The sequence below is a fragment of the Miscanthus floridulus genome, chromosome 7 (genome assembly GCF_019320115.1).
Source record: "Miscanthus floridulus cultivar M001 chromosome 7, ASM1932011v1, whole genome shotgun sequence".
NCBI classification, from domain to species: Eukaryota; Viridiplantae; Streptophyta; class Magnoliopsida; order Poales; family Poaceae; genus Miscanthus; species Miscanthus floridulus.
In genome coordinates, this window is record NC_089586.1 from 11,808,949 (window position 1) to 11,818,632 (window position 9,684).

A 9,684-nucleotide genomic window follows, 5' to 3' on the forward strand; every position below is an offset into this window, starting at 1 on the left:
CGTAAAATCTACGAACAATATGCATTATTAAATCTTGCCCCTCGGTCACGGATGCAATTTGCCACACTAGGGTGAACTGCGTCGGTACTAGGGCGAATTAGGGCTATACATAAACGGCTGAGGGTGAATTGCGTCGGTGACTAGGGCGAACCATGTCGGTGACATCAACAACGCGGTTCGCCCTAGTCACCGATGCAATTCGCCCTAGTGTGATTGTTTAGCGTTAACGATAACGATAATACGAATGTTGATCGACTCGGCCGCGAGAGAGGGCGGTGTGACGAGAGTGGCGGTGCTCCGCTCCGTTGTATATATGTTTGTACACATGGGTGAACGAGGGTGGCGGTGCTCCACCGTATAAACCCTAAACCCTAGGGCGAACGAGGGCGGCGGTGCTCTGCCGTATAAACCCTAAACCCTAGGGCGAACGAGGGTGGTAGTGCTCCACCGTATAAACCCTAACGAGGGTGGCGGTGCTCCGCCGTATAAACCCTAAACGTCGTGGAGCTAGCCGAGGAGTGAACTTCTTAGCGACCGCGCCGCACGTCGTGGATGACTGCCTCGGCATCGTGCAACTTCTTAGCGACGGCACCGTGATGCGCTCCGTGGAATACTCTACGCTCCCTCTCTAGGGCGAGGTGCCATCCAACCTGCCCGTCCAGTGGAAGGACGTCGTCTACAACGCTGCGCATGCGCTCCGCCTCCGCATGTACAGGCCCACCGACGACAACACGACAACTGCCAATAATAAGCTACCGGTGCTCATCTACTTCCACGGCGGCGGCTTCTGCCTGTGTAGCTTCGAGCTAACCCACTTCCATGCCGGCGCGCTCAGGCTCGCTGCGGAGCTCCCGGCGCTTGTGCTCTCCACCGACTATCGCCTGGCGCCCAAGCACTGCCTCCCCGCGACGCACCGCGACACCGAGTCATCCTGTCATGGCTCCACGCCCAGGCCGAGGCCGACCCATGGCTGGCTGACGACTCGGCCGACCTAGGTAGGGTGTTCGTCTGCGGCGACTCGGTCGGTGGCAACATCGCGCACCACGTCGCCGTCCGGTACGGCAGCGGGCAGCTCGCCCTCGACCCCATCATTCGGATCGCCGGGTGCGTCCTGCTCTAGCCCTTCTTTGCCGCCGAGGAGAGGACGGCGTCTGAGGCGGCTGGCCTTGTTGACGAACATGGCATGGCGCTATTCGACCAGGCGTGGCACCTGGCACTGCTCGTCTGCGTGACCCGGCAGCCAACCCGTTTAGGCCGGACAGCGTCCCACTGGACGACGTCGCCTTCCCACCGCTGCTCATCGTGGACCCAGACCAGGACGTGCTGCACGACCGCATACAGGACTATGCCGCTAGGTTGACGGCGATGGGGAAGCCGGTCGAACTTGCCGTGTTGCCGTGTTCAGAGGGGGCTAGGGCCACAGGTTCTTTGTCTTCGACCCAGAATGCGAAAGCTGAGAGAACTCACCTCATGAATGCGGAGGCATGCGCGGTGGAGGGCTCATTGGCGCGAGGTGGTGTGGCGACCGGTGGCGGCGTGAGGAAGAAGAGGAGAAAGGGTGGCTGTTCGACGAGGAAGAAGAGGAGGGGATCGATCTACGCCAGGCACTGGTGCTTATATACCAGGGAGATTTACTCCTGGTGCCAGCCACCAGCCGGGAGTGAAGGTCCTTTACTCCCGGTGCGTGTTACCAACCGGAAGTAAAGGTCCCATTACTCCCGGTGTGTGTTACCAACCGGGAGTAAAGGTATACCTTTACTCCCGGTTGGTAACACGCACCGGGAGTAAAGGGTTTTTTTGGCGGGCCACGAAACTGCAGCCCACCTTTACTCCCGGGTGGGCTTCCCACCCGGGAGTAAAGGTGGGTTGCAGTTTCATTTCCCTCCTGTTTTGAGCAAATTTTTTTAATAAAATGCAATACTCTTGTTAAATACATAGTAAATTAAATAAAAGGCATAAAATTATTTTGTTAAAAATATGGATTTTTTTTTCTTTATTGCACATAGGAAAAATCTATAACCTAACTTTTTTATTTTTTGTTATAATTATAAAACATAATGTAACTAATATTTATTATTTCATTAATGCAAAAATGTAGTGTTTAATTAAAATTATTAAAACTATTGGTTTTGGATAGGAAATTTGTTTTCACATCATTTTAACGTTAATATTTTAATTTTTCATCACTCAATATCCTAATTTAACTTTTTGAGAGAGAAATCCCACCAAATCAAACATTGATTTAATCTAAAACACGACATAATAAACATCTGAATTCACAATTATTACATAATATCTCAAACACACACTACATTAAATCACTATATCATCAAGTGGGCATAGCAGTGAACTTCTTCTTTACGTATGTCCCTTGGTTATGATCGCGTCGTAACCATGGAATGTCCTCATCATTTACCAAGATGCTAGGGTCTTTGTTCACTTTGAAGGGCGGAATTCGGTCATCCTTTTCATAATCTTCTGACATGTCCGACTTGTCCTCAATTCCCACGATGACTCTTTTCCCTGAAAGAACCATGTGGCGCTTTGGCTCTTTGGTTGAGTCATTATCGTTTTTCCCTCTTTTTGGTTTGGTAGACATATCATTGACATAGAACACTTGATTCACATCCTTGGCAAGGACGAATGGTTCGTCTTTGTACCCAATATTACTAAGGTCTACTGTTGTCATTCCATACTCGTTGTCTACTGTTACCCCGCCTCCGGTCACCTTGACCTATTGGCACTTGAACAATGGGATCTTCAAAGTAGGTGCATATTCTAGTTCCCATATTTCATCTATGCGGCCATAATATGTCTGCTTATTCCCATTCGGGTCTGTGGCATCTATGCGGACACCACTGTTTTGGTTGGTACTCCTTTTATCTTGGGCTACTATGTAGAATATGTTCCCATTTATCTCGTACCCTTTGTATGTGACGATATGCCATGATGGTTGCATAGCCAATAAATACAGTTGCTCATGGATGCTCTCATCACCTTGACATTTTTTTTGCAGCCAACCGCCGAAAGTTTCTATGTGCTTACGCGTAATCCAAACTTCAGTCTTCCCTAGAAACTCGGATTGTAAGAGATCCTTGTGTGTCTCAATATACGGATCTACCAAAGAGGAGTTCTGTAGAACTGTGTAGTGCGCTTTATTGAAATAATCATCCTGCGTACCAATATATGTTTTCCTCCCTAGTGTCCCCTTTCCGCTTAGTCTCCCCTCATGTCTCGATTCAGAAACACTAATCGAGTCAAGGTCAGGAATAAAGTCAACACAGAACTCAATGACCTCTTCTGTTCCATAGCCCTTGGCGATGCTTCCTTCTGGGCGAGCACGATTGTGAACATATTTCTTCAGGACTCCCATGAATCTCTCTAAGGGGAACATGTTGTGTAGGAACATAGGACCGAGAATGAAAATCTCCTTGACTAGGTGAACTAGGAGGTGTGTCATGATATCAAAGAAGGAAGGAGGGTACACCAACTCAAAGCTAACGAGACATTGAACCACATCATTATGTAGTTTAGCTAGATCAGTTGGATCAATTGCCTTCTGAGAAATTGCATTGAGGAATACACATAGCTTCACGGTGGCTAGACGTACATTTGGAGGTAGAATTCCTCTTAATGCAACTGGAAGTAATTGCGTCATGAGAACGTGACAGTCATAGGACTTTAAGTTACAGAATTTCTTCTCTGGCACATTTATAATACCCTTTATATTCGAGGAGAATCCAGATGGTACCTTGATGTTGTTTAAGCATTCAAACATGATTTCCTTCTCCTCTTTGCTTAGAGTGTAGCTGGCAGGACATAGGTAATGGCGTCCATCATCTATCTTCTCTAGATGCAGGTTGTCTCTTTCTCTCAAACAACGCAGGTCCTGTCGTGCTTCAAATGTGTCCTTAGACTTTCCATACACACCCATGAAGCCTAGCAGGTTCACACAAAGATTCTTCGTCAGGTGCATCACGTCGATCAAGCTGCGGACCTCTAGGACTTGCTAATAGGGTAGGTCCCAAAATATGGACTTCTTCTTCCACATAGGTGCATGACCGTTAGCGTCGTTCGGAACAGGTTGGCTACCATGTCCTCTTCCAAAGACGACTTTCACATCATTGACCATATCGAGTACATCCTCACCGGTTCAGTTGCGAGGCTTGGTCAGGTGGTCTGCCTTTCCTTTAAAATGCTTGCCTTTCTTTCTTATGGGGTGATTTGCAGGAAGAAATCGATGATGGCCAAGGTACACGACCTTTTGATATTTTTTCAAGAATACACCTCTAATATCACCGAAGCAGTGTGTGCATGCATTATATCCCTTGTTTGACTATCCTGAAAGATTACTTAGAGCAGGCCAATCATTGATTGTTACGAACAACAATGCTCGCAGATCAAAGTGTTCCTGTTTGTACTCATCCCACACACGTACACCTTCTTTATTCCACAAAATGAGAAGTTCGTCAATAAGTGGTCTCAGGTACACATCGATGTCATTACCAGGTTGCTTCGGGCCTTGGATGAGCACAGGCATCATAATGAACTTCCGCTTCATGCATAACCAAGGAGAAAGGTTGTAGATACTTAGAGTAACAGGCCAAGTGCTATGACTACTGTTCTGCTCTCCAAAAGGATTTATACCATCTGTACTTAAAGCAAACCTTAAGTTTCTTACGTCATTTGCAAACTCTAGGAATTCTCTGTCGATTGCTCTCCACTGGGACCCATCAGCAGGGTGTCTCAACATATTGTCTACCTTACGGTCTTCTTTGTGCCATCGCAACAATTTTGCATGTTCTTTGTTTCTGAACAGACGTTTCAAGCGTGGTATTATAGGAGCATACCATATAACCTTGGCAGGGATTTTCTTCCGCGGACGTTCGCCCTCAACATCACCAGGGTCATCTCGTTTGATCTTATACCGCGATGCATGGCATACCGGGCATGCATCCAATTTCTCATACTCTTTGCCACGGTACATGATGCAGTCATTAGGACATGCATGTATCTTCTCGATTTCTAGCCCCGTAGGACAGACAACTTGTTTTGCATCGTAGGTAGTGGCGGGCAATTCATTATCCTTCGGAAGCATCTTCTTTTGGATTTTTAGTAACTCTCCAAATCCCTTGTCAGATACATCATTCTTTGTCTTCTATTGCAGCAATTCTAGTGTGGTTCCCAACTTTTTCTGCCCTGCATCACAAGTTGGGTACAACAATTTCTTGTGATCTTCTAGCTTCTGCTCGAACTTGATCTTCTCCTTTTCACTTTCACATTCTCTTTGTGCGTCACGAATGACCTGACAAAGATCATCAGCAGGCTCATCTTCTGCGGCTACCTCTTCTTCAGCTTCTCCCATTGCAGTATCATTGAAGCACGCACCATCGGGAATAATATCATTGTCGTCCCATTGTTCTTCTTCACCTTCTTCCATTACAACGCCAGTTTCTCCGTGCTTTGTCCAACAAATATAGTTTGGCATGAAACCCGACTTGAACAAGTATGAATGAAGAGTCCTTGAGCAAGGATATTCCACCGTCTTCTTACATATGGCACATGGGCAGCACATGAAACCATCGCGTTTGTTTGCCTCGGCCGCACGTAACAAAGAATGCACGCCGTCAATGAACTCTTGGGAGCGGCGATCAGCATTGTACATCCAATGCCGGCTCATCTGCATTACATGACATAAATACCATATTAAAACCTAGATCATAATTAACTATTTATGCAACATGCGTGCCACCACAAAAGGTACAAATTTATGAAAGCATCGCTACAATGTAGACAATCCCAACTACCACTAAAAGAACTAAAGCTAAAATACATTTCAGGAGCACAAGGATTTCGCGACCAATCTCAACTAAAACAGACAGATCCCCCGATTGTGCAACATCTTTGGGCTTCTTCGGCTGGATCACTGCCTCATTAGCCGCCGTATCTGCCTGTTGTGAAAGATATTTTTGCATGAGTTCAATATACTCTTCCTCCCAGTAGAAGCCTGAACATTGTCCACTGCCATCCCACTGAAATTAAAATAAAAAATTAGAACTTTAATCACAACCATCATGAAAATAGGTATAAACTAACCATAATCATAAAATACGATAAAATAACTCACATTGCGATCCGGACACTTGTAGAAGATACGACCATTGTTGGGACCCTCCTTCTTCACTCGGTACTCCATCACAATCTTGGTCTCATCACGACACTTGCCGCATGGAATGAGAGGGAGGCCCGGCCTAAGTCGCTTTAGAAACCCATGAGAGGCCGAGGACCCGAAAACAGTTGCCATCTACTCTCTATACTCATTTTTTAATACACTATAAATTTCTCATTTTATAAACAAATAAAATTAAAAAACTATAAAATTATCTATATCTCTAAATAATGAAGTGTGCTATGCATGCTAGAAATAAAAAAGTGAATACTAATTTTAAATACCTACTTTAACCTTTCTTCATCCAAATATGCAAACTATAAGTTATTTTGAGCTCAAATTGTTTACAAATAAAAAAACATAAAAAGAATATATATATAGTGAACAATATGAGATAAGCCAATGATGAAAAATGAGAGTATGAGATTGGTAACCTTTACAACTGAAGAATCGACAGAGGAATCGAAGAAATCGACAGAGAAATCGAAGAATGGATGGAGGAACAATGGTGGGAGGAAGCAAGAACACTGGTGCAGTGAGCTTGAAAATGTGCTGAGCTCGGGCTCGGGGAGGAAGAAGGAGACGGCCGGGATATAAAGGGGGACCTTTAGTCTCGGTTGGTGGCTCCAACCGGGACTAAAGGTAACTTTTCAACCCCCGGCGCAGCCACGGCCCGGGAGTAGCCAACCGGGAGTAAAAGTCTACCTTTAGTCCCGGTTGGTGGTTCCAACCGGGACTAAAGGTCTCTGCCACTGCCACCTCTGTCTGGCGCAGTAGCCATTGGGCAGGGACCTTTAGTCCCGGTTGGTGGCTACAACCGGGACTAAAGGTCTCTCTAGTCCCGGGCGCAAAAAATGCCGGGACTAGAGTCCATTTTGGTTGAGGAACAAAGGTCTGTTCTCTACTAGTGGAATATACACATCGTACACACATATACATTCCAATTAAAATCACTCATTATTAATACAAGTTATTTGTTAAGGATCAATGTCGTGAACTGTTAAAGAGCTGGTTAACGTACGTTACATTGACTGAATGCATATTCACGTAGCTACTCCTCCACAAATTGACTGAAAGTGCGAGCATAGCTGATGTTCAAGCTACGCTACACCGGTTCATGGATGCCGACGTGGCCATGGATCATGCCAATGCTACGTACATCTACACCAACACCACATGTGCGGAGAACGTGAAGTGAAGACCGACGACGACAACTGCAGCAGCTTAATCGGAGGTGTTCCGATAGCCAAAGCGTGGATATAATTAATCTGGAGCCTTATTTTAAGGCTCTGGGAACCCAGAAGACCACGTCGCCAAAAAAAGATAGCCATTAGTAAGCTACGGAGCGTATTTATACGAGGAACCTATATTTGTATTTTCATTAAATATGAATAATTAAAGTGTGTTTCTCTATTATTGTGTACTTCAATACACTGACACACCGCATATTTTATTTTTATGTGCAGAGAGATCTTCCCCAGTGAGTAATTTTCTGTCCAACCACTGTGAACGTACGTACCTATCGGGGCATGTTAGGTGCAGCCACTGCAGCTGCCGGTAGTATTAGTTATAGTGCCACACGCAGGTGTGTTTTTCAGCCGCAGCCGCAGCCGCAGCCGCAGAGAAGCACGTCGTCGAGGAGACAGATAAAATGTATGTTGGCAAGCGCTTTGCTTGCGCCTAAACCGAAATTAAAGTAGCTAGCTACATGTACAGTGGCAAGCTAGAGTGATGTACTAGCACACAAAAATGCATCGCAAGAAATCTGTGTACGGAGACTACACTACCGGAGACTGTGTAGTTACCGAGTGCCCCGACAATTACCGAGTGTCAAAAGTCGGGGCACTCGGAAAACATTACTTACCGAGTGCCAACACTCGGAAAACATAAACACCCGGTAGTAGACCGCTTTACCGAGTCCGCACACTCGGTAACTTCAGACACTCGGTAAAACTACAATTTTACTGAAGGGGCGCACTCGGTAAAAACAGACACTCGGTATTGAGGTGCCACATCACCTAGTATACTAACCGTGCGCCAAACGGCGTCACGGCATGACATGTTTACCGAGTGTAGAAGTATTTGCACTTGGTAATAATAAAGTTTTACCGAGTGTAAGTGCACAACACTCGGTAAACACTATCTTTTACCGAGTGTATTGGCGCAACACTCAGTAAAATTCAACCAAATTTCTTGTTTTTCCCTTCATTCTTTTTCCTCTATCCACATATGATATTTAGTACTCCATTCCAAAATATGGTGTTTATTTCGATTTATTTACTATATTTCACAAAATTTTCATTCCTTATGATAATTAGGTACATATCGTGTAAATTTAATTGTAATAATTAAAATCGAACTCGATAAATCACGAGATTGGAAGAATTAACATTGAAGCATACATCTATGTTATAGAAAAATTTTCATAACGTTTCGGAAGTATTTTTACATTCGTCGCTGCCGAACCGGTACATCTCCCAAAGAGACGCTAAACATTCACAATGACGAGTAGGATTTCTATTAAGAGTGAAATTCAACATTATGATTTGAACTTGGAATTTTTTAGATAGTAAATAGATGACATGAAATAGTTCATGTGAAAGTTTGGTGAATTTTAGGATTAAATTGGCATTTTTTTCATTTTTGTTTTGCATGAAATAATGGATACTTTTACCGAGTGTGACCTCAAACACTCGGTAAAGGTTAGCCACGGCCCACCTGTATGTTTACCGAGTGCCGTAGATCTGGGCACTCGGTAAACATGTACCAGGCCCACATGTTATTGGGCTGCGGTGCTTCTGTTTACCGAGTGCCGTAGATCTGGGCACTCGGTAAACATGTACCAGGCCCACATGTAATTGGGCTGCGGTGCTTGAGTTTACCGAGTGCCGTATATCTAGGCACTCGGTAAACAGAGGCATTCACTTAGCCATTTCTCCCTCAAATCGTGCAGACACACACACACCGCACGCCCGCGCATCCCCGCCGCACCGCCGCCGTCCCCCGCGCCGGCGCCTCCCCGCCGTCCCCTGCACTTGCGCCCGCGCCTCCCCACGCCCGCGCGCTCCACGCCGACGCCGGCGCCTCACCGCCGTCGCCGGCGCCTCCCCACCGCCGCGGCCGCCTCCTCCCCTCCACGCCGTCGCCTCCTCCCCTCAACGCCGTCGCAGAACCGGCGCACGCGGTGGAAGATGAAGCAGCTGGAGAAGGACTACGACGCGCTGAAGCGCCAGCTCGACGCCGTCAAGGCCGACAACGACGCCCTCCTCTCCCACAACAAGAAGCTCCAGGCCGAGGTCTGTACCGCACAGTACAATTCGATCATCACCTCATCTATTTGCTATGTCGACTGATCCTCGCCGGCGCCGTCGCGGCCGCGTCCTGGATCTAGGCTAGAAGCGTGCGACTGCCCGCTGTCGCCGGCGCCTCCCCACCGCCGCGGCCGCCTCCTCCCCTCCACCACCGCCGCCACCGGGCGGTCCCCCACAGCTGCCGCCACCGGGAAAGGAAGGGCT

General features: G+C 46.7%; 1 pseudogene; it reads left to right on the top strand.

Moving 5' to 3' along the window:
* Positions 1 to 1,704, top strand: part of LOC136465071 (carboxylesterase 15-like) — a 33,515-nt pseudogene extending 31,811 nt beyond the window's left edge.
* Positions 1,705 to 9,684: the final 7,980 nt, after the last annotated feature.